This window comes from Rhipicephalus sanguineus, chromosome 11 (assembly GCF_013339695.2).
Source record: "Rhipicephalus sanguineus isolate Rsan-2018 chromosome 11, BIME_Rsan_1.4, whole genome shotgun sequence".
Taxonomy (NCBI): Eukaryota; Metazoa; Arthropoda; class Arachnida; order Ixodida; family Ixodidae; genus Rhipicephalus; species Rhipicephalus sanguineus.
In genome coordinates, this window is record NC_051186.1 from 142,607,527 (window position 1) to 142,634,553 (window position 27,027).

Here is a 27,027-nt window from a genome sequence, read left to right on the forward strand (position 1 = left end):
CGGTGTTACTTTTTCGTTGCTGTATAAAATAAGTAATAGATCACAAAACAAATGTTTTTATTTATTTAATAAAAGATACGAAGGCATGCGGGTAGTCAAAAGTGCACGTGGTAAAACCCTAGACCAAGCAAACCTAAAAGAGGGGCGGACACAAGGAATCGTTGTGTACGCCTTATGCTGCCGCATCAGAAAATGCCCTCGAATACTGCAACTGGAAAACGTGGTTGATGCACTAGGACGACAGCAGTATCCTAGGACGCTTATTAACGATACCCAGAAATGGATGCCATGAGGAACTAGAATGCGTCACGAGTGACGACTGCGTCCATTGTGTGTATTCGCTATGTTCAAGGTGTATCAAACCCTGTTCGGAGAGCTCTGCATCCGCTGGGCATACAAACCGTTTTTAAGCCCCATTATACCTTGGGACATGTGTTCATGCGAAAGCGGCCAGACCACACACCTGCGGACGATCAGAGCGGAGTTATATACCTGTAAAATGCGGGTATTGCAACGCGACTTACATCGGCGAAACAGGCAGGAAAACAGGATGTTGCTAAAGTAACCCATGTAACGCGGATTGGGCTTGTTGAACACTGCTGAACAGCGCACAGCTTTGACCTAAACAATGGCACGCGCTGGCTCGTGAACGAAGGCGGGGGAGAAGAAAACTCCTGGAATCGTGGTTCATTTGCCGCAACGCATCGGCTTGCAACAACCTGAGGATGCAACATGCATACTAGGCGGAGTAAACCTTTTACAATCAGTTCCAAAGAGGTTTTAAAAAATTGCTTCGCTAGTGCACGATATTGCTTGCTCTCATCAGTTTCGCGCGCTGTTGCTTTCTCGCTACACTGTGCAAAAAGTAAGTGTTACAGTTACAAGTTCCTCTAAATTAAAAGTAACTAGTTACAGTCATAAGTTACTTTAAAAAGTAACTAGTTACCGGTAACGCATTACTAGTAACTTGTTACTGCCCCAGACTGCACGTGCCCACTTCAAGAACAGTTCTTGGCAAGTCGGTGCACAGAAAAGGGACACTTTTCACACGCTGGCACGAAGCACCAACGCTGAGTTTTTTTCTTTGAGGTAGACGGCATCTTTGCCAGCATGCAGCACTCATGAATCAACAGCACACGCCAACAGTTCGCAGCAAATTACACAACTACAAACCGCCGGCCAGGCGTTGACAGCCGGATTAGCCTCTCTCCGCGGAAACGCTGACGGCGCCCCAGACGGTAGCGCTATGTTGTGCCCTAGTGGTGATCACGCGAAAGAGGACCACCCTCTCCTATGGCTGGCCGCCGCGCTCAGCACACCTCCCCTTCTAGCCACCCTAGCCTTACGCACGCTCCCCCAGGCCTCCTCCTCCACTCTAACTTCTCCTATACTTTTCTCCCCTTTCCCCCCAGGTGTCGCGGTTGTGGTGTCCTCGCTTGAGAGACAGTTACTGCGTCACTTACCCCCACTATTCACCTAATTTTCCCAAATAAAGAATCTCTTTCTTCCTGGGATTCCCTTATAACCGTCTGTCTACAGATGAGTAGGGGTAGCCCTAGTCCTGTATCTTGGTTTTTCACGTTTTAATACGCTAATGCTAAATAAAAATAAAACATGTTTCATTATATTATTACTTGTTCCTTTTCTTTAGAGCTAAAAGTGTTACAAACAGCGCTCTAACATATTGTAAAACTTATTAAGGTACCACAGTTTCGTACAACACATGGTGACTCGTCGTAGGGCTTTCTTCCTGTGTGTATCCGTTATTGCAGCGAGTTTCCTAGAGGGACCTGTCTAGCATTACCATGAAATAGTTGGTATTCTTGGTCAGATTTATCTGTGGAAAGTGTCACACGTAATGACCAGCATGTTGGAGCGGTTTTTGCTGCTGTACTGGCGGTGTCTTGGATTCATCAGCGCTGGTCGAACTGCACCGATTTCCTCAGCTATAATTCTTCCATAAGGAGGTAAGTATTGCATTAATACATTTCAAGTATAAGTGAACGTTTATCCCGAATGTTTGTGGGCTTTATTAAGCATGGTAGCGTATAGTATAGTCCTGTATGCGATGTCTATGTATGCGCGAAGTACACAGGCGTCGACTGTTAAAGAGAACATGGGAGCGTGTGGCGGCAGCTCGGAGTCGGCGCCACCGCGGGCCAGCGGCTGCAACGAGTTTTGCGCAGGCGCAGTGCGCGCTGTGAGTCGTGCTCTTTCGTCGTCTCCTGCCGTCTGCTTCCGCGCTGCGAATCGTCGCGAGACGAACCGTTGACGCGACTCAAGAGCACCGGGCACGGTGCTCACTGCGTCTGCGCGAATCTCGTTGCAGCCGCTGGCCGGCGGTGGCTCCGAGCTGCCGCCACACGCTCCCATGTTCCCTTTAACAGTGGACCCCTGTGTACAGCGCTCAGCGATTGGAATGCGGTAGTCAGCCGGCATGGCGCGTGGCGCCTTCTTACACGACCGTTGAGCGCTGAGGACACTGATATATTACTAGTTAAGGTATATAATGAAAGGAAAAGCCTTGCTTCCGCACCGTGACAACGTTTGGCTACCGGGCGAATACCCAGCATTCACTGATGACGCTAAAAAGCACCAGCCGTCATGCGTTTCTGTTGAGCATTCCAAGTGTACGTGGATGAATGAATGGTTGGACGGATGGATTCTGTGAGCGTCCCATTATAACGGGGTGGCGACCTGTGCGCCGCCAAGCTAAACAAAGAACTTTTTTGTTCTTTTTAATTTGGCCTAATGCCTTGTCTAGTTAAAGCCCAGTAATTCGCAGCACATCTTTCTAAACCATATGGCAGAGTGACCTTAGTTTTACCGCTATTTATTTTTGTCATTTCTTCACCAATCCTCTAAACGTATATTACTTCTATCGTAGATCTGTTTACCTTTCTATAATTGTCCCTGAAACCCAAGGCTTCGTGTAGGTGAGTGCCCAGACATAAACCCTGGTACATTTTTCTTCTTTACTGAATCTTGCTCTCTTTATAACTACGTGTTCTAAGGCAACCCGACCTCACTTCCAATAGTAAAGCACTTCCCCTTGAATTATCATAAAATGCTTCCCTGCTTATTTCGTCTTTGCCCTTTCGCTAGTTACTCAAAATATTTCGTTTTTTCCATCGCTACTATCCAATAAATCTCTTTCGCCTCTATGACTTTTCACCTAACGTCTTATGTTGCCACATCGCTTACACTGCCGACTGGTGAGTCTCCTTGTTTCTTCTCCACTGTGACTCAACACTCATCCTATACAAATTCTGGAGCACTTTCTTTGCCCGCCTACTTTCACCCTGAGCTTCTGTCACCTCAATCCTTGCCCATCCCATATGACGCTTTACAGCCTCATTTGTCGTCTTCCTGTGAGTGCCCATCTCGAGGTGTCCCACAGTCCTTTGATTCATATCAAGTCCTGATTGCACCTCTGACTTCATACGCACCACTGAGTTCCCAAATGTAAATCCCTGAAACATTACACCTTTCCACGAACCTCAAAGTACCTCGTACCTATTGTATCCCCATAACGCTCTGTGCTTCATTATTTCAGCATTCCTCTTTCCATTTATGGTGGTGCATTTTCGTGTAGCTTTCTGTATCACTCTTAAATGACCCCTGACACCAAAATTGAAACCTCGAGATGTTTGTGTTGTTTGACTTTCCTGTATATGGGGGCACATCTGACCGAATATTAGTGACGAACGTTGCCTTTAAGATATCTTAATTTGGTTTTAAAGTAGGCGCGAGTGCTCACTTGAGTTGGCTGCACCTCGCGACATCCTGGTATGACGCGTGACGTTCCACCAGTAAAGCAAGTATTGTGGACGTCACAGAAGGTTTGCAGACGACAACTGGCACCCAGCGAGGCCTATTGTTCCGCACCCCTCTCGCTATGTTGTCGGGCTGCTCTCAAGGTAGTTTTCGTGAGGGGACACGCACTTAACAGGTTTAACCCATACCCAGGCACCCACATGCTTTCAATCTCTAACCGCGCGCGGGGCCCCGATTTGAAAACCGCGCTTTCAATGTCACCACAGCTTGAGTACATGTGGTCTTTGACACTCCCTGGCATGGGGCGCTAGTTTCTTGTGGTTTTTAGGTGGGCGTTTTGAAGTGATGCTAAAATGGTCACAATTAACTACGCTAGAATTAGTTGTACGATATACTAGAGCATTTACGATTTAACTTGGTGATGTTGGTGATGTGGATTTAACTTGGTGACACAAAGCTAAAAAATTACAGTAAAAAAGTCACCAACAAAAATTTTGCTGTCAGGGGTCCTTTAATCATACACCGAGGTACTTGTATTCTCTTACCGTCAGTATTTCCTGGACCTGTATTGATGCGACCTGATTATTGGGATCGTCCATTATTACATTTTGTTACACTAAATCCTAGTTCTAGACCTTCACCTTCCCTTCCGCATGTGTCTTATCTTCATGCGCTGCTTTACAGGTTAAAATGAGCTGTATATCATCGTGGTTATCTGTGAATACGACAATATCCTTATAACATAAGCCTGGAAGCTGCTGCTCTTGAGTCACACTCACCTGTTAGTGTGGCATGTGGAAACCATTGTTGCTTCATTCTCACTTTTTTCGCTCCTCACCATGTATAACATGAATAACAGCTGAGACAACAGACATTCCTGCCTCGGCCTTTTGCTTATATCAACGTTCTCTTTGCTACTTATTCTTTCTCGTTCCATGCGGACTATAATTTCTCGGTGTATCTTCCTCACAAGCTTATACAGTCATTACGTGTGCCAGCTTCTTTCAATATAGTCCTTAAGATTTCCTAATTAACGTTTTGATGCACCCCAGAGAAGTCTAGAAAAGCCACGTTTAGTAATCTGTTTCATATTCTAATAGATATTTCTCTACACTGTGTAAGAACAAATAGGTCATCCTCTAAACGCCTGCCGATTTGGTATACTCTCCGAAGCTTAGAATAACAGAGCTGAGCTAGTTGGTAAGTATTCATTCTAAAAAGACAGGGCGTGCTAACACATACACAAGAAAGAACTCAGGACACCACAAACACCGACTAACAACTGAAGAGACGCACAGTGGTGGAAAAGAACGAAGGCACGAAAACTTATCTGCGCATGCCCATGCAATAGGCGAACTTCCGGCACGCGTCGGGGTCTGTAAGGACCGAGTGGTAGTTCGTCACGTTTGCGAGTGCGTGGCTCAACGGGACAGGCGACAAGAGAATACGCACGAGTGAGTTTAGATCAACATTTATGGGGACAAGGTACGCTAGGGACGATGACGAAAAAACAAGCACGGAGATGAACACACATAAATTAATCTGAAAGTCTTAACCGCGGAATGTCCGTTCAAGGTAGCAAGAAAACGAAGTCTCACGACTCGTAGACGACGTTGCCTTGACGAGGGTCAGTCCACATGCGGCGACGAGTGTCGTTGAAGGCAAGCCCTGGCACGCAGGTGACACGTCCCGTGTGCTTCCCGGCAGGAAGACAAGGCCTCCGTAAGGCCTCCCGTTTGATCACGGCCTTGCGCCGTCCCAGGTGGCGACGGTGTTCAGGAACTCATGACGCCTGCCCGCCGACACAGCAGGAGCCGCGCCCTGTACCGGTAGCCTCAGGCAGGTAGCTCGGCTCCCCAGGTCTCACCGAGAACAGGCATGAGGAGCTCCCCGGACAGCGCCTTGGTCCGGCACGTCCTCGCTGGAGCCACCGCCAACGCCCGAACCACCAGGCAAGCACCAGTCCTCGCTGAGCACGGCCACGACGAACTTCTCGGACAGCGCCCTGGTCCGGCGTGTCCTTCGGCTTGCTTCGCTCAGCCCTCTGCGCGTTCCACACGCGCCTCTCTTCTTTCTCGTCTTCTTTTCTTGTCTTTTTTTCTCGTGCCGCCGCGGCGCGTGCCACCTGCCCCTGGCTCGTCTTCATGTCGCCGTCGTCTTCATTGTCATAAGTCCGCACAAACATTTCAAAATTCCACCAAAAGTCCACAAACACATAAATTCCTTCCACAAATTCCCTCCATTCACTACAGGGTCTATGTGAAAGATAACTGTTAAGGCACTTGATTTCACCTTTATGCAAGTTAATCGACGGTTGGTTCACGCATGCGCTACCACTATTCTCGATATGCCATGCTTCAGTCATCAGGCGCGTTTCTTCATTTCTATGCCGGTACAACACTGCGCATTCATGGAATGTTGGCGTCCACTTACACTCCCGACAACGTAAAGATAGATTAGAAGGTGAGCCTCCGGTTAACGATCTCTTATGTTCCAATAATCTCTGGTTAATGCAGCGGCCCGTCTATCCTATGTAGAAGCGGCCGAACCTGAAAGGGACCTTATACACCACACTTGTACGGCAATCAGTGAATTTGTTGGTGTGCTTTACGAAACAAATATCGGTTCGCTTCTTGTCTTTTATTCGCTCATTCTTCCTCTGCACAGCGGCACATGTCTTACCTAGCTTATTGGCTGCCGTGAAAACAACATTAACGCCGTATCTACTTCCTACTTTCTTTAGCCTGTGAGATACGCAATGAATGTACGGTACAGCTACAACACGTTTCTTCCTATCGCTTTCTGCAACCATACTCGGACTTAGAGGGACACTAAAGGCACATAACATTTTATGTCAGAGTGAAAGCTCAATGTATGACGTCTAAAACAGCAATATTATCAACAGTAGTGCCCTACTTACCGAGAAATTAAGCTAAATGTATCACACGATGAGCGCCATGAGCGGGACACTTTGGAAATGATCCCGATGACGTGAGAGAGTTCGACTACAATTAATCACTCATAATCAAACTAGCTGCAATAAAAAAAGAACCTTTCGTGCATCAAGAGATGTAATAAAATGCTGCTTGTTCCTTTCTGTTTGATTCATGGAAAAAAGAACCTCTTTGGCGTTGCCATGGGGAACGGCGCGCGTGGTTCAAAGCTTCCGTTTTCGCCGAACTGCGCTTTGCCAGGCACCCTGGTTCGCTCATGTGGTCGCGTCTCAGTGGTAGTTTCGGTATTGCGTACTGCTGCGTGTGTTTTGCGCGCTCGTGAAAGTCGCTCTGACAGAAAGTTCGACAAAATGCCGCATGCATGTGATGTTGCCGGATGCCCGAATGGCGCACGCCGCCAGTGCATGCCACCGCACAGTAAAGGCGGGCAACGTTGGGCACGGCAGCAGTGACGTGAGAAACACCGCTTTCAGGCGGGTGATTTGAAGTGCGCCAATGTTACGCGGACCACTAAAACATGATTTTATTTCAAAATAAGCACTTCCTTGGCACAAAAGTTGCACTACGAGGTTTCTGGACCATTATTTGAACAATCAACGTTGGCTTAATATTTGCCTTTAGTGTCGCTTTAACAGTGGCCACTGTCGCTGAACGTTTAAAGAAGTCCGAGCATGGTTGCACAAAGTGATACAAAGAAACATGTCGTAGGTATACCGTACATTCATTGCGTATATCTCACAGGCTAAAGAAAGTAGGAAGTAGATACGTTGTTTTCACAGCTGCCAATAAGCTAGGTAAGATATGTGCCGTTTTGCAGAGGAGGAATGAGTGAATAAAAGGGAAGACGCAAACCGATATTTGTTTCGTAACGCACACCAACAAATTCACTGATTGCCGTACAAGTGCGGTGTGTAAGGTCCCTTTCAGCTGCGGCCGCTTCTATGTAGGATAGACGGGCCGCTGCATTAACCAGAGATTATTGGAACATAAGAGATCGTTAACCGGAGGCTCACCTTTTAATCTATCTTTACATTGTCGAGCGTGTAAGTGCACGCCAACATTCGATGCATGCGCAGTTTTGTACCGGCATAGGAATGAGGAAACGTGCCTGATGATTGAGGCATGGCATATCGAGAATAGTGGTCGATTAACTTGCATAAAGATGAAATCAAATGCCTTAACAGTTATCTTTCACATAGACCCCCCACGCGTGCCGGATTGATAGGTTCGCTTGTTGCATGGGCACGCGCAGATAAGTTTTTGTGCCTTCTTTTTTTTCCGCCGTTGTGCATCTCTTCAGTTGTTAGTCGGCGTTAGTGGTATCCTGACTTCTTTCTTGGGTCCATGTTTGCACGCCGTGTCATTTTAGAATGAACACTCTGAAGTTGTTCCAAAATACCGTTATCTTCTGCCGATGTTTAAATTTTTTATTTCATTGCTTGCATGTCAACCATTGTAATACCGATGTAAGGGCCAGTGGTCTACATGAGCAAATGTTATCTTTCTCTGCCTTGCCTTTATAAATTAAGTGCTGGTTTGTGTAAGCACCCCCCAATGCTTTGCAATATGGTCGTGCCTAATGGTGCACATTTGCACATGCAGCAAACAACGGTAAATACGTACAAGTTAACTTATTCAGTGATTCCACTCCTGCGCCAACTGCGCCAAAGTGCGCCAAATTGTATTTACTGCGCCATCCTGATAATATCGACGAAAATTGCGCCAAACTACGCCAAAATCTCGGGTTTGGGGGCGTCTTATCACTGGCAGTCGCACGGCCGGCGCGTCAGAACATGTGCAGCTTGATCTTGGGGCTGCCAAAGTCGCAACCATGGACCAAGAATTATTCCGCTGAATAAATAGCGCTCGCGCGTGTGTCCCGAATAAGCCACGATGCCATGCACGGTGCCGACGCAGCTTCTGTTCTGCAAGTCGGCTCGACAGCAAAATGCGCTCTCCGCAGAGGCTCGTGACGTCTAGGCCTCTCGGTAGTGAGAAAGTGCGACGGCGATTCAATGGCGGACGTGGTCTGTTCTAGAAACGCTGCTGATAGCTCGTTTCAAGTGTCGCACGGCACGTAAGGATAGCAATGTTCAGTAATAACTACACGTGTGCTGCTAAAATGTCTGTCACTTCTGTTTCCGGACATCGCGGAATGAAATCTGGGATCGCTAGCAGTATATATATGGAACAATGTCGAATTTTCCTTGCTTCGTGTTTATGGAAGAGCACGCGAACGGTGGAAACGCGTTCACACTTTTCCTCGGATATACTTTATCCATGGACCTTCATTCAGAAGAGCTTTTTGGTAACTGCTTATACCAGCACGTCCGAGTTTAATCACTCTGCAGTAAATACCCCCTTAAAGGCCCTGCCCTTTCGAGCTCACGTGCTAGGGTTCCAATTCGAATTTTTTGCTTGCTTTTTAAAACTGTCATCTCATTAATAAAAGCATATATCCTGGTCGGAGCAGCCTCAAATACGCAGCTGTCAGTAGCGGGCCCGTCGCTGACAGCCCACAGTGAAGCGGCTACCCCATGTTACACGTCCGCCCCTCGCTTTCGGTGGTCAATAGCTGACGCGTAAAAAAACTCAGTTTCGCTTAAGGGCGAAGCAATGAATGCGATACCAAAAAATTGTATTGTTAAACGAAGTAAGGCTAGCAGCTAACTCTTTTGGATTCGATCTCGCGTAACTCAACAAAACACTGGTTTAAGGAAATATGGCCGCTCCAGGAACCGAAGCGTTTTCTTGCTCTGAGTTCTCTAAACACGAAGTAAGCGTTGAGAGCACAGCAAGTTTACGAGCCGTCTTCTGATGCCTCGAGATGGCGCGCGCGCAAGCGACTGCGCCCTTCGAACGATGCGGTCCCCTCGCCCCCCCCCCCCCCCCGCTCCCCTGGCGTCCTTTTATGCTCCTTACGAAAGACGGGCAGGGCGTTTCCTCTCTGTTTGATGAGCAATCGACGGCAGGCCCGCATGCGGGAAGATGTTATCTCATGCGCTGTCCGTGCGACGGAGACAGACGGCCGGCTAGCTTAATCTCCCCTTCAGCCGCGTTCGTCGCCAGCGCTCGCGAGCTTTTACCCGCGGCTAGAATGCGCGTGGTGATGTTATTAATTTGGTCTTTATACAGAAAATTACGGCAATGGCGACGGCAAAAATCCGTGGAGAGCGTCCATATAATTGTTATCACAATAAACATTTTAAAAAAGTTGAGGAGCCATTTCACTCTATGAAGTGGATGATAAGTGAAGCTGTTTCGCGCATGGCAAGGAGGTGACATGGTGGAGGACAGTTTGGTATGTAAGGCCAGGTTGTTAACGTTCATTACGCAATATTAATGCGAAAGCATCAGATGCTTTATCAAACACGAAAATTGACCGTCGGCGGCGTCAATCGATTGATGCAAAAAATAATCATGTGATGGCGTCATCATCACGTCATAGATCGTCAAAACTTGTGACATCATCATGGCGTCATATATCGTGATGTCACGTGATGACGCCATCACGACATCGTCGCTTTACACTGCTTCTGTGATCGGTGCGCCGATCAAGGAGCTAGCGCAAAACCAGGTGAGGTGCAGATAGTTTGCAGAGAAGGAGGGGGAGGATCAACCCGTCGATCGAGAAGAAAAAGAACTTGGCTTTCGCCTTGGAGTTTTCTTAGGGGAATGCATTAGGGACAGTGTGGCTCTTTGGCATTGAGGCACTGCTGTACATCACGGCGTTTGTCTACAATGTCTGCTGATAACCACATAGATGTATTTAGAGTGTTATTTCATAAAGTGCAATTTTATTGATCTGGTATTCTGTTTATTTGCTAGTGTCGAATGTAATCGCCGAAGAGGTTAATTCAGAACACTCAACTGCATGAGCCCTTATTTTTTCAATAGCGAGTGAAGTATGGAGTTCTCCTGAGATGATTTTTTCCATGAGATTTGCAATGAATCGAAATATTTCTAGCCTTCATATGAGCCCCATAGTAATATTCCGGTGCTTGAATGTTATTGCAATATGCTTCTGTAGTGCACTCCAGGACGTAAAATTCGCTGCTCCAGAGTGCTCCCAGATGCAAATTTATCTGCTCGAAAGTGCTCCAAGATGAAAATTTTGCTGCTCCAAAGTGCTCCAAAACGGAAATTTTGCTGCTCCAAAAATTGCTCCAAATCAGAAGTCCTCGGTAGCATCACTGCTTATTTTAAATCTATTAAAAGTAGCTTAAAATGTACATTAATAACCGTTTCATTGTTCATCTAGCCAACCAAGTGGGCTGAACGCACACCTTGAAACTGTGCATGTGCTTCACAAAATGGGCTAAGAGCCATTATAGCTTTTACTAGAAATGCGTTTGATGTGTTATTGTTTTACTTTTCACTTTCAGGTGGTTACAGGAACATGTGCAAACACATTCTACATCTCAAGATATGTTGCTGGAAGCGTTCAATAAATGCGGTTAAGTTTCACCATCATACTATACTTTTCCTGTGCTCTGTTCGCTCGACCAGTCCTGTGATTGATAAAAGTAGGAACCATGTGACATGCAATAGCAGCCAGCTAATATCTGTTGGAAACAAGATTATGACTGGAAATTATTCCAGTGGGGGGGGGGGGGTGTGAATGGGGCAAGTGGGACCACTTCTTGTGGTTTCACTTGCCGAATTTTTTTGCCTCGGAAAGCACTCATATCGAGTAACAGTCTTATTTTGTAGCATATGGTGCAATTCCATGGGTCCCTGCACCTAAAAATAAATGTCATTTGATATATCAATGTTATCTCTGGAACTGCTATGGACAACCAATGGATGTTCAGTCTTGTCAAAATGGACGTCCTCTAAATATTGTATTAATATTGCCGATATCATATCAATATTGTCTGTGAAACTGCTGTGGACAATCTATGGTTGTCCGCTGTCTTCAAAATGGACATCCTCTCTATATTGTATAAATATTAAATTAAGTTTTGTGGACATCCTCTGAAGATTAACTATGGTTGATATTTATGTAATGTCCACTGGATGTGAGATGGTTGGCTGGGATAGGATTACAGCAACCTGCAAGGATGCAGCTGCCACTCTGACACAGTAGAGTTACCGTGCATAATGCACCATGGTTTTGTAATAGTTTGCAGGTACTAGCCTACGCATGGTGTTATCAACCCTTGGCTCAAAGCACAAACAAGGTCTATTCGAAATGTAGTTAAATTGTACCTTCAACATCCACTCTTGATGTTGCAAATTTTTTTCTGCCAACCTACAGAGACAGTTGAAACTCGATCTAAAGAAGTGATGAGGATGCTCTAATTACTTCATTAAATCGGGAAGCTCGTAAAATCGAGAAGAAGACTTTTCGGCTCTTCAACGTGTAAAATTGTAACATATATCGACAACCAAAAGCTACCAGGCCTACTGCTGCGCATGTGAAAAGTCAGCGAGGGTGGCCTTCCCCTGGGGGCTCCTTTGTTGCCCAGACATAGGGGGCACCATGTCTGGGTGTTGCAAGCCAGAAAGACTGTTACATGAAGCAATGACAGGCCATCGGTATGCGTGGAGAACGAATTGAACTTTGAACTTTATTTCGCATCTATACATAGTACAGATAACAGGAACGCAGACAAAAAGCCACATAACGGCTTGACTAGGTCCGTGTCCTTCTTTGGCAACAAGCAGCAAACGTGCAAAAAAAGAAGAAAAAAAATCAATACAATGCATCAACAGAGAGAAAAGAAAAAAGAAACTATGCATAAAAACGAGCAAAAATTTTATGACATGAATCCAAAGTGACGCGTTTCTTGCAGCTTGCAGAATGAAGTGATTGTGCGAGCAGGCCGAGCCAGAAAGTTGCCAGGAGACTATTAGTGCCATGAAACCAGCCACCGCCGTCTGTTGCACCATCTGATATGTGAGAACGTTAGTGAATGCCGAGTCAAGGGGCGTAGCCAGGGGGGGGGGTTCAAACCCCCCAGAAATTTTTCACTTTTGCTTGCCTATATATACACGCACACATACAAACGCACGCACGAACATACATAAAGTATGGTTGAACCCCCCCCCCCCCCCCCGAAAAAAATTTCTGGCTACGCCCCTGGCCGAGTCCATTGGTCCATGCATAGACGCAGTATCCAGCCTCGAGAAAAACCCATCTGTGCAAAATTGCCACTTATTTATTCAGTTACGGGAATACTTGGATAAATCAGGATTGGTGGCCGAGATGCTTCGTTAACTTCGGTTGATGACATTGGGTATTTGCTGGGGAATCAAGAATGCTTTGCTAGATCGGGAACTTCATAAAATTGTGTGTCATAGATTGAGTTTTAACTGTTTTTCGTTTCCTTAAAAAGCTACACATTACCGTCTCTGTGTCTACCTTTAGTCCTGACAGAGCTACTTGAAGTTGTCCCTTGTGTACGTGTGATGAATTCAAATGTTATGAGCCACTTCGTGGCAATGGCCTTTCATTTTAGGTTCCAGAAAAGTTATAGGGTGACTGAATCATTGCGCAGGAACTTCCTTTTCTGTCCAATATTTCCCCATTGAGAGACAATTGAAGCTATGTGCTGTCATGCTGCAGCTGCAGTGTGTTAGCAGTGTTCAGACAGGCACATGGAACCCTGTTCTATGGATCAGTGTACGTGGGAATAAACAAACTGTCATGAGTTATTGTATGCTACTGATTAAGACCTTTAATTTCCTGTTTCAGAAAAATCAGCTGGAATGATATAGGATGAGCGGATCATTGCGGAAATGCAGTAATTCTTTCTCCTGATTGAGGGATCACTGCAGTCGCAATGGAATGGCAGGGCTGTGAATCCTTGTCCACAGTAATGTCTCCATAAAGATGTTTGGCATTTGGAAGAGATCGAACAAAAGCAGACAGGCGGTCTAGAAAGTGTTCACTTGCACCTCTGTCATAGTGATGGGCATAGCCCCCGTCGGCAATGTACTCACGATATGGATGGGCCTATCAGTTGCGCTGCAGGAGAATTCGTGCCAAATTCCTGCATTACTTGCCCTGCACTGATAAACCATGCATATCTGTCACGCAGAGGGGCATACGAGTTATTTGGCACTTCACAAGGGCGGTAATGCGGGTTAGTTGGTTGTTCTTGATCACAAAAAACAGCGCAAAAACTATGGACGAAAACAAAGAGATCATTTGTCTCTTTGTGTTCGTCCGTTGTTTTCGCACCATTTTTTACCAGTTATTTGGTACAATGTTGATGCACTGAAATGCCCACTATCATACAAAAACAATAACTTATACTGCATTTCTTGTTCCATGGACATATTTTGACGTGCCTCTCACAGTTGCAGAATGCAAAAAGGCTCACCCAATAGCAAAGTGGCGGGAGTGGAAATTCTTTATTCTGTAGAGGTTGAACTTTGGCTTGTACAGTGCCCTAGCTCTCTGTCTATTTATGTTCAGTCAGCACCAACAACATTTACCACTTGGTGTCTTTGTGGATTGCAGGAGCAAGATTATCTAGATTGGTTAAAAATATATAGTTATGTAGCTGTCCTCTAACAATACCACATGGCAATGGCTGAAATGTGCTTGTGGTTACCTCAGGGTGCGTACAGGTGCTTGAAGCCTCTGAAAATGGTTGAAATTGAAAAGTACATTTTTAAAAGGCCCTTCAAATTCCTCGAATTGTTTTCCTTCCTGGAAAATGCTTCAATTCCTTGGCATATGGTGTCGAATATTGACTATGGCAGCTGCTGTGTATAGGTAAACGTTCATCGGGCCAACTCCGAGGACACATGCCATGCTCCTTCAGCACTGTTCATCTCCTGCCATTCATTTCATTTACTCCACTTTCCCCCTGGTGGCTTGACTTCACCTCCAGCACTTATGCTATTTCTTTCTCCTCTAGTAATTATCTAACTTTGTCATGCAAGTAGCACACAAAGTGAAACTACATATCTTCTAGCTCATACAATATCCACTGTCCTTGTGTGAGCCAGACACCAATTTTGTATCTGTAAAGCTGTCCATATTGGTTTGGAAACATTGATATTGCAAAAAATTTATACTTGGGATGCTGCTTTACATCCTTGAGAAACCTTCAGTAGCAACTTGAAAGTGCCTTGAATTTGGGCTATGAAAACCTGTAGGAACCCTGCAACCTTTTCACCTTAGAGTTAAACTAATGAACAGTTTTTGTGATTCACATTTATGAGAATGAATGCAATAGGGTTTTCAGCTGTACTTTAGTGTGCAAAAAGACAATCTTTATTTGTGCAGGTGCCCACGCTCCAAGTTCACTTGTAATCCTGCGGAGTCCGATGTGGCCCCATGGAGAAAGTAGGGGCTGAAGAGCTGTGTTTCAGTATGCTTTGCTTATTCTGTTTTTAGCTATTTCAAAAGATGCCAGAAGTGGCAGTAGTGTCCCGATATCACTTGGCCATAAATAAGCACAGCTCTTGCAACACTGGCTCTGCCAAAAACTAGGCACATACCGTAAAAACCGGAATATAGGTCAGACCGGAATATAGGTCGACCCCCCAAACTTTGAATCTCCAAAAAAGAAATTTAAAAAAATCGCAAAGTATTGCGGCGCACCCTTACCTTGATAAATACGCGACACAACCAGCTGCACTGTGGTGACATTTCTTTTTATTTGGACACTGATATGTAGTTAAACGCCAGAAGGCCACGAAGTGCTGTCACTCAGACTCGTCCGAACTTGAGTCGGACGACGCCTGCTTGTCACTAGTAACGTCCCAGAGTGCATCGTCCTCCGTTTCATCCAATGCGTTGCTGATGCAGCATTTGCAAAAAAGAAACACAGTTTCGCCGCAAGGGTGAAGCAATGAATGCGATAGCAAGAAACTAATGCTATACAAAGTGAGGCTCGCCAATGGATACTCTCAGTTTGAACAGCGCTCCTGTTGCAAAGGCGGCCGGAGCAGCGAAGGAAACTAGCGTGCTTGAAGTGTCGAGCTGTGACACTTGATAGTTCGCGCTCATCTTCTGTTTGTTCGTTTAGCGGCGTCCCTTGAGCTCGAGTGACTTTCGTATGCTCCGTAACATGAGCGCGGTGAAAGCGTGAAACATCCCTCTTCCCCTCACCACGAGAAAACCGCGCGAGCAGACAGCGGAAGGGCAAGGTTCTCCCTGCACAAATATAAGAAGCGAGCGAGCTCGCCGACGACTTTTAAATGCGCCCGTCGCGCTCCTAGCGCCATCTCGCTGGTAATGAAGAAACGCTTATAAGCGTCTGCCGTCTCTGAGTCCGTGCAGCGGTAAAGGGTGTGTATATAACGCTCGCCTTTAGCTACGTGGAGGATCTGCGTTTCGTGGCGCAGTGGTTAGCGCCACTCGCTGCGGAGCAAGAGGTCCCTGGTTCGATTCCGCGCTTCGGAAGCATTTTTCTGAAATATTTTTCTTTGGGGCTTATATATATATATACATACTTATACATATACGGTGCATGACGGCGACGGCAAAATTCAGCCGAGACTGTCCATATAATTGCTATCGCAATAAAAGACTTGCGCACCATCTCTTCCGGGAGAGATTTCCATGCTGACGACACCCAGCCACAAACGGTCGCGAGAGGTGGACGTCGTAGGCGGCCAGCGGGGGTCTTGGGATTGTCACCCAGCATCCACTCATTGTAGAGCTCGCACACGCGATCTTTAAAGGGTTTGTTGAGCACTACGTCCAGCGGCTGGAGGATTGATGTTAGTCCCCCAGGGATCACGACAAGATCCGTCTTGCCATTGGACAGGGCTCCCTTTACATCGGCCGTGAGGTGGCCTCGAAATGAGTCGAGGACCAACATGCTTGGTCGCTGAAAAAGTGCACCGGGTCGCCGATTCCACACGAGCTGGATCCATTCGAGCATGAGGGACTCATTCATGAACCCTTTTTCGTTCGCTCTCACGATCACATCCCGAGGAAAGTCTTCTTTCGGTAGCCCTTTTCTCTTGAAAATGATATAAGGGGGCAGCTTCTTTCCATCGGCTGTGCACGCGAGCATCACTGTAAATCGCGAATGCTCGTTGCCCGTTGTCAAGAGCTTCACTTGCTTTGATCCTTTAGCGGTCACAGTCGCGTTCGAGGGCATATCAAACCAGATCGGAGTTTCATCAGCGTTGGCCATGTGTCCCATCATGTAGCAATGCTGTCGATGAAGCTGTATGACGAAGCGCTGATACTCGACCAGCTTGTGATCGAAATCTTCGGGCAGTTTTTGGCACACGGAAGTACGCCGCCGCAGCGCAAAGGCCTTCCGCTTCATAAATCGGCGCACCCACGATGGCGAGCCCTTGAATTGCGCCCTCGTGAGCCCAGAGTCGTGCGCTTTCTCGAGAGCTTTCACGCGATGCACTCCGCTGTCACGGGTAGCAACCGACCTTGCACGCAGCTCGTGGACGAACTCTGCAAGTAGCGTTTCCGGTTCGGGGTGCACTGCAGTCCGTCCACGAAACGAAGTTTTTCTTTGGTTGCTGCAGGATGTCATGCGCTGCTTTCGGCTCCTCCAGTATCGGACGCTTTTCTCCGATGCACCGAATTCCCGTTGTGCCGCCAGGTTGCCGTGCGCTTTGGCATGGCAACCTGGCAACGATAACTTGTTTCTTAAAGCCTATCATAAACTGCCGTCGGCTACCACTCATTTCTGAAGGAAACAGAAAAATAAAAGCAGCGGATAACCGAAGCAGCCACACTGGACAGAAGAAAAAGCAAAATGGCGTTGCCTAACGGTGCCGCCAGCCCAAGGAGGTTTAAAAAAAAATTCTGGAGTGGAAGCTCTCGCAACGCCTTGCCAGCAAAAGTGAAGCCAGCTTTTGCCCACCAATGAGCTCGGATACATGCTCTTTTCTGGTGGTGCCTACTTAGATATCAAATAGCTCAGATCTGTCAGTGTAAATACTACGTTAATTATAAAATAAAAGATCGTTGTTGCCGACAAAAGTAACACCTCGAAAGGAGTAATGACGATTGATCTCCAATAAAATTTGACATGAGTTTGAGGCTTATTTATGAAAACTAGTAACACAAAGACACACTTGGAGCAGTATCTGACCCGTAAACTTTGCCATATTAAGTTCGTCTGGCGTGCGAAGAAAACGCTCGCTTTCCTTCGCCAAAAGCCGATGGTTTACCATGCCCCTACTAAGATGGCGGGCACAGCCGCCATCTTTTGGTGGGCACGGCTTCACTATTGCGCAGTAATCGCCACTCCAGCAATTTTTTTTAACCTCCTTGCGCTAGCCCACTGCTGGTGATGCTCACAATGGTAATGGAGGCTTCTGACTTCAGCTGCCCATTGTTGCGAGACTTCCACATTTTTTTCTGCCAATGACTGGTATATAAGACGAGGGTCAACTTTTCATCGCGTTTAAAAAAAAAAAAAAATTCAACCTATATTCCGGTTTTTACGGTAGTTCAAGTTAAAGTTTTTAAACGATCTGTTTTTGTCGTCTCGTGTGAGCTGCCGTACACACATAGATGAATCTTTGTTGCTGCTTGGCGGTAGACTCCACGCTTCTCTCCCAGCAGTACAGCTCTCTTCTCTTTCTTTTATGTATCACTCTTGTTTTATTTATGTTTCAGTGACCAAAGTATGCATGTTCACTTCGCGCGTGTGAAAGGGAAATGCACCGGTGTTAAAACAGCATAAAAAGATGCAAAAAACGCCAGGCCTGCGCTGAAAGCGCAGCACAGTCACAGCGAAAGCTGGAAGAGCGGCGTTTCTAGAGCCCGTTGTCAACTCTCTTGGGGCTACTATACAAGTACACTAGAAAGATACCCACTACGCCATAAATCACAATTTTTGTGAAGTTGGGAAGCACCTACTAAGCCATTATTCGTTATTCTGCGGAGAAGCGAGGCACCAGCCGCACGTGTGTAAGGCATTATGTGCACTTTGTTGACGCGACGACTGTTGATGATGAAGAATTATGGCTCAGCCCTTTGTAATGGGTTGGAAGATTTAAACGGCCCACCAGTTAAGTATTTGCATTGCGTGACGCCCGGTTGCTATTTCCCTCTCCCGTCATGCTGTATAACATACGTTGCCATGGGAGAGAGACGGGGTGGGGTGAAGAACTTTACTGAGACCCCAAGTAAATGGATCATGCGCTTATGGGATTCTTTGGCAACCAATACAAATGCACTTGCGAGGAACCCACTACGCTCTAAATCATTGTAATTTTACTGAGACCCCGAGGAAATGGATCATGCCCTGATGGGCTTCATTGGCAACCAATACAAGTGCACTTGCGAGGAACCCACTACGCTCTAAATCATTGTAATTTTACTGAGACCCCGAGGAAATGGAACATCCGCTTATGGGCTTCCTTGGCAACCAATACAAGTGCACTTGCGAGAAACCCACTACGCTCTAAATCACTGTAATTTATCTGAGACCCCGAGGAAATGGATCATGCGCTTATGGGCTTCCTTGGCAACCACTACAAGTGCACTTGCGAGGAACCCACTACGTTATAAATCATTGTAATGTTTGATAAGTAGGGCAGCAGGCACTGGGCCATTTTTCGTCATTCTACGAAGAGCCGTGGTACCTGCTAAACGCATGTAAGGCATTATGCGCACTTTGTTGATGCTGTGCCTGACGACGATGAAGAATTATGGTAGAGTCCTTTGTAATGGGTTGGAAGCATTCAACAACCTACTCATTGCGCAATTAGCATTGTGTGAGGCCTGGTTACAGAATTCGCGTTGTGCGACGCGTTGCGCGACGCTTGGTGCTTATTTTACTCTCTACCATGCTATATTGCATATGCTAATGTGATTCCTTCCCGACATGAAGTCTGTATAGGACCTTTTTGCATAGCAGTTCCAAGCACCGGAATGGCTCAGAGGTTGAATACTGGGCTCCCACGCAGAGGGCCCAGGTTCGAACCTTGTTCCATCCTGGAATTTTTTTCTTATTTCGTTTTTTTTCTTATTTCGAGCGATACTGGTTACGGACACCGGCGGCGGCGGCGGCGGCGGACAACTACGGCGCCAAAAACGGCCGGTGAAATGATCTCATAACAGCTTTCGCTGTAAAAGTTAAAGGGAAATATAAAACTACGCAGAGGGGACAAAAGCCGTACCGGTGTGTTTTTAAAACCTGTAAATGATTTAAAGCAGTACTGTTTTCTACTTTGGGAGAGCCATCATACTTGCATAAAAACATTTTTTCAAAGAAATGTTACTAAGCTTGTGTTGAATGTACTAGTCTTTCTTTGATGGACATGATTTCAGTACCATTATTTTGTCACTGTATAACCATAGTGGTAGCGATCTTGCCATGCTTTCTTTTGTTCTTCAGCTTTTGAATAATATTCTTCTATGTAGGAGTGTGTTTTCAGGTCTTACAGTAAGCAGCACGATTATTTTATTGAGGAGACTGCTGCTAGGACTGTCGGTACGTAGTTCAAAAGAACGACGACACCCAGCTTTGAAGGGTGCCTACAGAAGAAGGAATTGCGCTAACACAGACACCCAGCGTATGTGTGCATTCCATTTCTTCCTGTTGTATAAGCCTCCTTTAAGGCTGGGTGTTGTTCTACCAAACTGTTTTAGCCAAATTGTGTGAACTGTCTTTATTGTACAAAAATAAAGTCTATAATTGAAATGTTGACTGTCTCCAATGAAATAATTCTGCTCTTCTCCCAGTGCAACTATTAGCTTCAAATTTCATGGAAGCTTTGTTAACGATGAATACATCACCAGAAGTTGTTTGTTTTGTTTGGAAGCCGAAACGCCATAAATGTTTTGTTTGGACTGGTCGGCGTCTCTTTTTTGTTTCAAATGTACCCTACTAGCCAGATGGGATTCCGTCATGATCTCGACTTCAAATCTCATGTAAAGGGACACTAAAGGCAGATAAAAATTTATGTCAGAGTAAAAGGTCAATGTTTGAGAACGCCTAAAACATCAGTATTGATTCGAAGTCTCACTGCCAGTGGAAAAGAAGGGAAGTGCAAAAAGAGAAAGTGGACGATGACTTAGCTCCTGCGATTACCACAGTCTTTTTGTCTCAGTGCCCAATAAAACCCCCTTAAAGGAGTCCTGACACAAAAATTTTCGCCCCGCGTTTTTTTGCTGCAATGTGTTGCTGGGGACCTGTTAGTCATAACACGGCACATCGTTTGCTGCAGCGTGCGACAGATAATTAATTACAAGCTCCTCATTACCGACACAGCCTCAGTTTCGGTTTGACAGAGCTCCAAAAACGGCAAGCCGCCGGGTGCAACTATCACCACCTAGCGAGTGAAACGCTCGGTCGCGTGAGCACACAGAACAGTGACGCATTTCCGCGCGGTCGGTCGTCGTCGGGCTCATCGTCGTCTGATGGCGACGATTTTCTTGTGGCGGGGATCGAAGGAATTTTCGACGTGGCAAATCACTTCATGTTTGACCCGCTGGCGAGGAGCGATTCGTCGGGAAGCGCGTCAAAACAGAAATGGCGGCTACGACGTTATCGTAACTTGTACCGGCTGCAACGGTTACGTAGGGGAAGTAGGGGGGTCACCTCGGGTCACCTCCGAGGGTGTCAATGCACTAGGTGCGGCCTATAATGCTGGATCGCGCTCGCGAACTTCAAAATTCATATAAAATACATGCCAAGCTTTATTCGCTGCCGATATTTTGCAGATGGTACACGCACGTACACGGGAATCGATCCAGCAGGCTATCTCGGCCGCGAAATTTTGTGTCAGTACCCCTTTAAGCTACTCCGTAGTATTTAACAGATTGGTGGAGGTGCTAGGTAGGACCAGTCTTGTATGCGTTACCGAAAAAAAGTAACTAAGTACGCTACTCGTTACGCTAAAGGAAAAGGAACGCGTTACCGCCCTACGTTACCCATAAAAAAGTTAACGCATTACCGTTGCCGTTACCGAAAAAAAGTAACGGACGTTACTTCTGCCGTTACTCCATAGTCAGAAATCTTAATCAACCCACCCTCGCAGCGGGAACGTACAATAGCAACTTTATAACGCTCGTATTTATATTTCACATAAAAGTTCTAGCTGAAACAAAAATTTTACTCGAAGTACTGATTTAATTTTAAAGAGAATAATTTGCACAAATGCGCTGTACCTTGGCAGTACTGCCTAAAGTTGCCTGTATAGTTACATGTGACGGCTTCTGACTCTGCGGCACATGGGGAAGTCATTTTTTCGCAGTGGGACAACCAAATAAAAGTGATCGATTTCATCGCCAACGTTCTGCACAAAGAAAACATCACTAACAAATTTGCAGTAATTATGACGACGCGCTTTTACTTACAAAACAAATGCGCAAATTTTTTAGCAGTAAAGAAATGCTTAAATGACATAAATCTAGGGAAAAGTATTTGCGCGCATGGGCATTTTTTTTTCAGTTTAACTTGTATTATTACCACAAATATGGCGCTTGTGTATGTGAAGGTGTTCAGCGTTAGCCTCGCTCGCACGAATTCAATAACCAGAAACGTCGCAGTTGCAGATAGCAAAAAGCAAAACTAATTTTTAATACTGAATTTATGAACAGTACTAGTGTATTTTAGGGACAACATCCTAATGTAACTACTAAGTGCTGAGCGTAAGCAACAGTTGCATTTCAAAGCTGTCACCGGACAGCTTGACTTGCTTCTTAGCGAATACATCTGCACCTATGCTAAATAGAAGCTCGAAGGATGCGCTATATGGTACTCGTGTAATCATTGCCAGGAAGAGCTGGTGAACGTGCGTTAAGTTTTCCTTGAACCCGCTCAACGCAATGTCATGCGGCACCAAAGGTCCTTAGACAGTCTCTCATCTTCAGATGGCGATGATGTCGAGCAGGCATTTCCGAAGAAGTCATCCTCCGTTGTGTTGGAGTTCACACCGAGCCTTGATGTCCATAAGCCAAGAGAATCTCGAGAGCTTACTTTTGACGGTTACGATCGAGGACTACATTTCGCTTCACTTAATCGACAATCAACGACAACTTGAAAGTCAATAGCCAATCCACGACAACTGAAACTCGATAGCAAGGTAGCCGAAACTATAGCAGATCCGTTTAATAAAATTCGCCAATTTGCTTCCCATTGCAATTTCCCCTGCACAATATAAAGGATCCCATGCGGGGTCGCTTTGCGAACGCTTGGCGGGCAGACAGCAGTCTGCCGCAGCCACAAAATAACTGAAGCAAAGTGCCAGTACGGATGAAGAGAGAGAGACAAAATAACGTCGGGGTGAGTTCTGAGAAAGGCGCTCCTACAAGACTAATTAATTTTGTGTAAGACGGCGAGGGTAATTGGAATGAAAAGTAACGAGTAACGTGAGGCCTCACGTTACCGAAAAATGGTAACGAAAGTACGTTACCCGTTAAAGTTCCGAAATTGTAACTAGTACGTTACTATGTTACTGAAAAAAGTAACGCGTTACCGGTATTCCGTTACTTGTAACGCGTTACCGCCAACACTGGGTAGGACTAACCCAACGACGGAAGCTTTACTACCTGGACTTTGCCGCAGCCGCCGCCTTGCCGGACTCCCACCTTCACCGATCGAGATGTCCCATGACCAGACCTCTGATGCTTCGAGGTCAACTCCAGCGGGTTTCGCGCCATACTACCGAGTGCCTGCAAACTTCGGTGGGACCTCGGGAGAAGACGTCGACGTGTGGCTCAAGAACTATAAGCGGGTGAGCAGAAGAAACGGCTGGGACGCAGAAGCGCAGCTCATTCATGTTGTATTTTTGCTAACTGACACTGCTCTCATGTGGTACGAGAACCACGAGGACATGTTCACGACTTGGGAACGTTTTGTTGAGGAAGTACAGAAGTGCTTCGGTGATTCTGACGCAAAGAAGAAGTGCGCGGAGCAGACATTGGCTCAGAGGTCACAGTTTCCAGGGGAGACATGTACGACTTACATCGAAGAAATCTTGAAGCTGTGCAAGATAGTGAATGTCAGAATGTCTGAAGAAGACAAGGTTGGGCACGTTCTTAATGGTATAGCCGAAGACGTGTGCCATTTTTTAATTGGGAAAGAGAGTTGCATCACGTGTCTGACGTGATGCAACACTGCTGTACCTTTGAATCGCTGAAGATGCGACGAACCTCTCCGAAATTCAGCTGCCTGTCTAACGTCCCAACGTTGGCTAGTGGCGACAGAGTGTCTCCCACCGACCTTGCTTCGACAATATGGCAGATTGTCAGAGAAGAACTGCTTCGAAGTCAACAAACCTCTCATTGCCCCAGTGACTTCCAGGATGCCGCCTATGCAAGAGAACCAGAACGTGCGCCAACTTTGGCTACTCTTGCTCCATGGCAACCATCGGTTAATGCACGAGATGCCGATGAATACCGAGGCACACGGCGATCTGGGTTCTCACATTGGACGCCATCCAATAGACCTTTTTCAAGCAATCCCAGAACCCCCCGCGGGCGTGCGAAGCACTATGGGAAACGTGTGTACGGTGAGCCCGCCGGCTGTTCGTCGCTCGCTGCTCGTTGGTGCCGTGGAAGCACGAAACGAAAAAAACTCATCGCTGCTGGTTGACTATTATTAAATCCTAAATACTACACATGTCTGAACGCACCTGCATGTGTCTCTACGCATGAAATGCGAAAGGTGCAGTCAGTGTAGATGTTACCGAGCGGATGTATACCGGATGTAGCATTTAAGTGGCATGCGAGTTATTAGGTGCCGATACATGTAGTCAAAACGTGCTATCATGAGCAATGTGAGCTGAAATGCCGAATTCGTATTTATTCAGTGATTGCTTGTTCACAAACCGCTATGGCATTTAATGCCATAGCGGCTCGTGATCAGGTTTAACCAAACTGTAGAGAGGTGTTAGAAAGTTTCAGATATACAGATGATTATTTGATTTTAATTGACAAGTCACGCGCTGTACAAAGAAGTGAGCACATTCTAAACATGTTTAAAGAAAAAGGGATGGGACCAGAATTGACTTGCGAGATGCCTTGCTCTGGTAATTTGCAGTTTCTTGATTCATGCTTTTAAGTTTCACTGCGGAACATGTTTGCGGGCAGTGTAGCACACGTTCAGCGAAATAGGTGTTTAATTTCGCGTCGGCGCATTCGAATATTGTTAAACGAGGAATTGTGATGTCCTGATGCACGCACGGCATTGGAAAAAACTTGCGCACATAAGATGAGCAGTAGTTTCCAGTTGCAAAGTGATCAAAGAGGCGGGATACCCTGCGTATCGTTGTATCGGTTTGCGAAAATCTGTTCGCATGGCAAAGAGAGATTAACAGGGACGTCTTCCATCCGTAAATAATGAAGAAACTAGAAATATTGCAGTTATTCCACATATGTATAAGAAGTTGCATGGCTTGAAGAACATAGGGAAGCGATGTGGGGGGGGGTGAAGGTTGTGTTTGCCGCCCCAAATAAGCTTAGTCGCATTAAGGTCGCAGGGGTCTGCGGTGGGCAAAGAAAAATGCGGTCAGAGGCATGCCATTTGGTTTGTAAATTGCGTAGGAGTTAACCACAAATTTGTCTTTCTTGTGTCCACATGTACATCGACCAGACTGGTCGATATATTAATACGCGCCTCAGCTAGTATCAAAACTCATTGAATGGAGCCGTCTCATCTTGCATCGCTGTGTCAGTCATGAAAATTTAATCGCATCTTAGAAAGCACAGTAATTTTGTACCATCAACCTAATCAGACTGCGCGAGAAATTTCGGAGGCATATCATGTCACAAATAATGCCACATTTTGTGTCAGTCAACCTTCTCAGTCGTTACAAGACAAGAAATTCAACTTTATTAATCGACTGTAAGCACGCGCCTTGATTGTTTGACTTTTTGTGCCTCTTTATGACACGCGCGACACACTCCCATTTTTGTATATATGCTTTTTTTCACACGTGCAATAAACTTGAAGTTTTGTGTGAGGGCTGGTTTGTGAATTTCCTTCCATGTACTGCTCCTTTCTTTTTTCGCTCTAAGTATTATTGCAACCTGTAGTTATAGCACCAACGAAGGTTAGTAGGCACTTATCGTTCGTTACATATAGGGTGCGAGTGACGCAATGAATGTATCTCATTTCCCCAAATGACGACTACACTTTCTAGTGTACTCTTTAAATATCAGAACCTCGCACTGTACTCGTCGACAGTGTCGATGGACGTTGATTCCAAATGCATCCGCGAATCATAGACCGCTCCCGCACTTCGTAGGCAACTGAGCTGTATTTTTTTTTTCATTTATGCCGTAAGGCGCACTGGTGCCAAAAAAAAATAATAAAAGGTGACGCTTCTGAGCCGCTCAACTGGTCCAACAGTGGGACAGATGGACATCGTCGAGAGGCCGTCGCAGCTAAACACTGAAGTTCGTAATTGAATTGCGCAGTAACATGTTGCACCTTGTTAAATTCTGTGTGTCTAAGAAGTCCTGGCACGGCACAAGCGGAAAGCTACTGCGCGAGGCCCGTGCGCTCGTCGCGGCGGCTGGTGCGGCGTGCACACATTTCCCATGAGCGCTTGCGCGCCCGTTGGTGGCGCTCTATTGCTTGAAAAAAGTCTATTACGAACGACGTTTTAGCTCGCCTGGTTACCCTCAGTGAACGTCGCCTGGCTACGGTGCCCTTGAAGTGTGACACTTATATTCTATGCCTTCTGAGGGGAGTGCTTACTCTGAGCAGCCACATGTGTCTCGACCTCTTCTGGTGTGCTACAACTGTGGTGTCCCGGGTCACATTGCACATTTTATTTGCAACCGCCGTCCTTCATATCAGCTACAGCCTTTGTTCATGTCTTTCCAGCCTTTCGACTATCCGCTCTCCGTGCCACGGCCACCACGCACACCTACAGGATTACGCTACCCCTGGCTGGCCTCTAATCGAAGTTTGATGCCACCACCAGCTCCACGTGCTCCACAATCATCATCGCCACGGCAATGCACGCGTGGTCACCGCCACCGGGAAATTAGTCGGTGCGACCAGTGGGGGGGGGTGAGGCCACGAGATACCAAGCGCTATCTACAGATATACCCCCGTCAGCGTTTATGTTGAAGAACGGAGTTCATGTTCTTACTACCATGGCACTTGTGGATACAGGCGCGACAATCACAGTGATGAGTGTTAACTTTAAGAGCCTTCTCAGACCTAAAGTGATGTTTTACCTGAGCTGTGGTGTGACATTTCGTGGTGTGAGTGGCGACGCGTTTTGTCTTGTGGGAATTTGTATTGAGGGCGTGTCCTTGTGTGGCAAGGTGTTTTGTACGGAATTTGCAGTAATTGCACGGTCTACACATGACGTTGTTTTGGGTATCGATTTCTTGCATGCGTGTGGGGCAACTAGTGACTGCAGAAGTGGGAACCTTCCAGTG

At 46.3% G+C, this 27,027-nt stretch overlaps 1 long non-coding RNA gene across 1 annotated transcript; it reads left to right on the forward strand.

Annotated features, from left to right (window-relative positions):
* Window positions 1-1,730: 1,730 nt before the first annotated feature.
* On the forward strand, window positions 1,731-11,294 carry LOC119375529 (uncharacterized). Its single transcript, XR_005180376.2, has 3 exons — window positions 1,731-1,967; window positions 2,888-2,936; window positions 11,117-11,294. It is a non-coding gene; the product is annotated as an uncharacterized LOC119375529 (long non-coding RNA).
* Window positions 11,295-27,027: the final 15,733 nt, after the last annotated feature.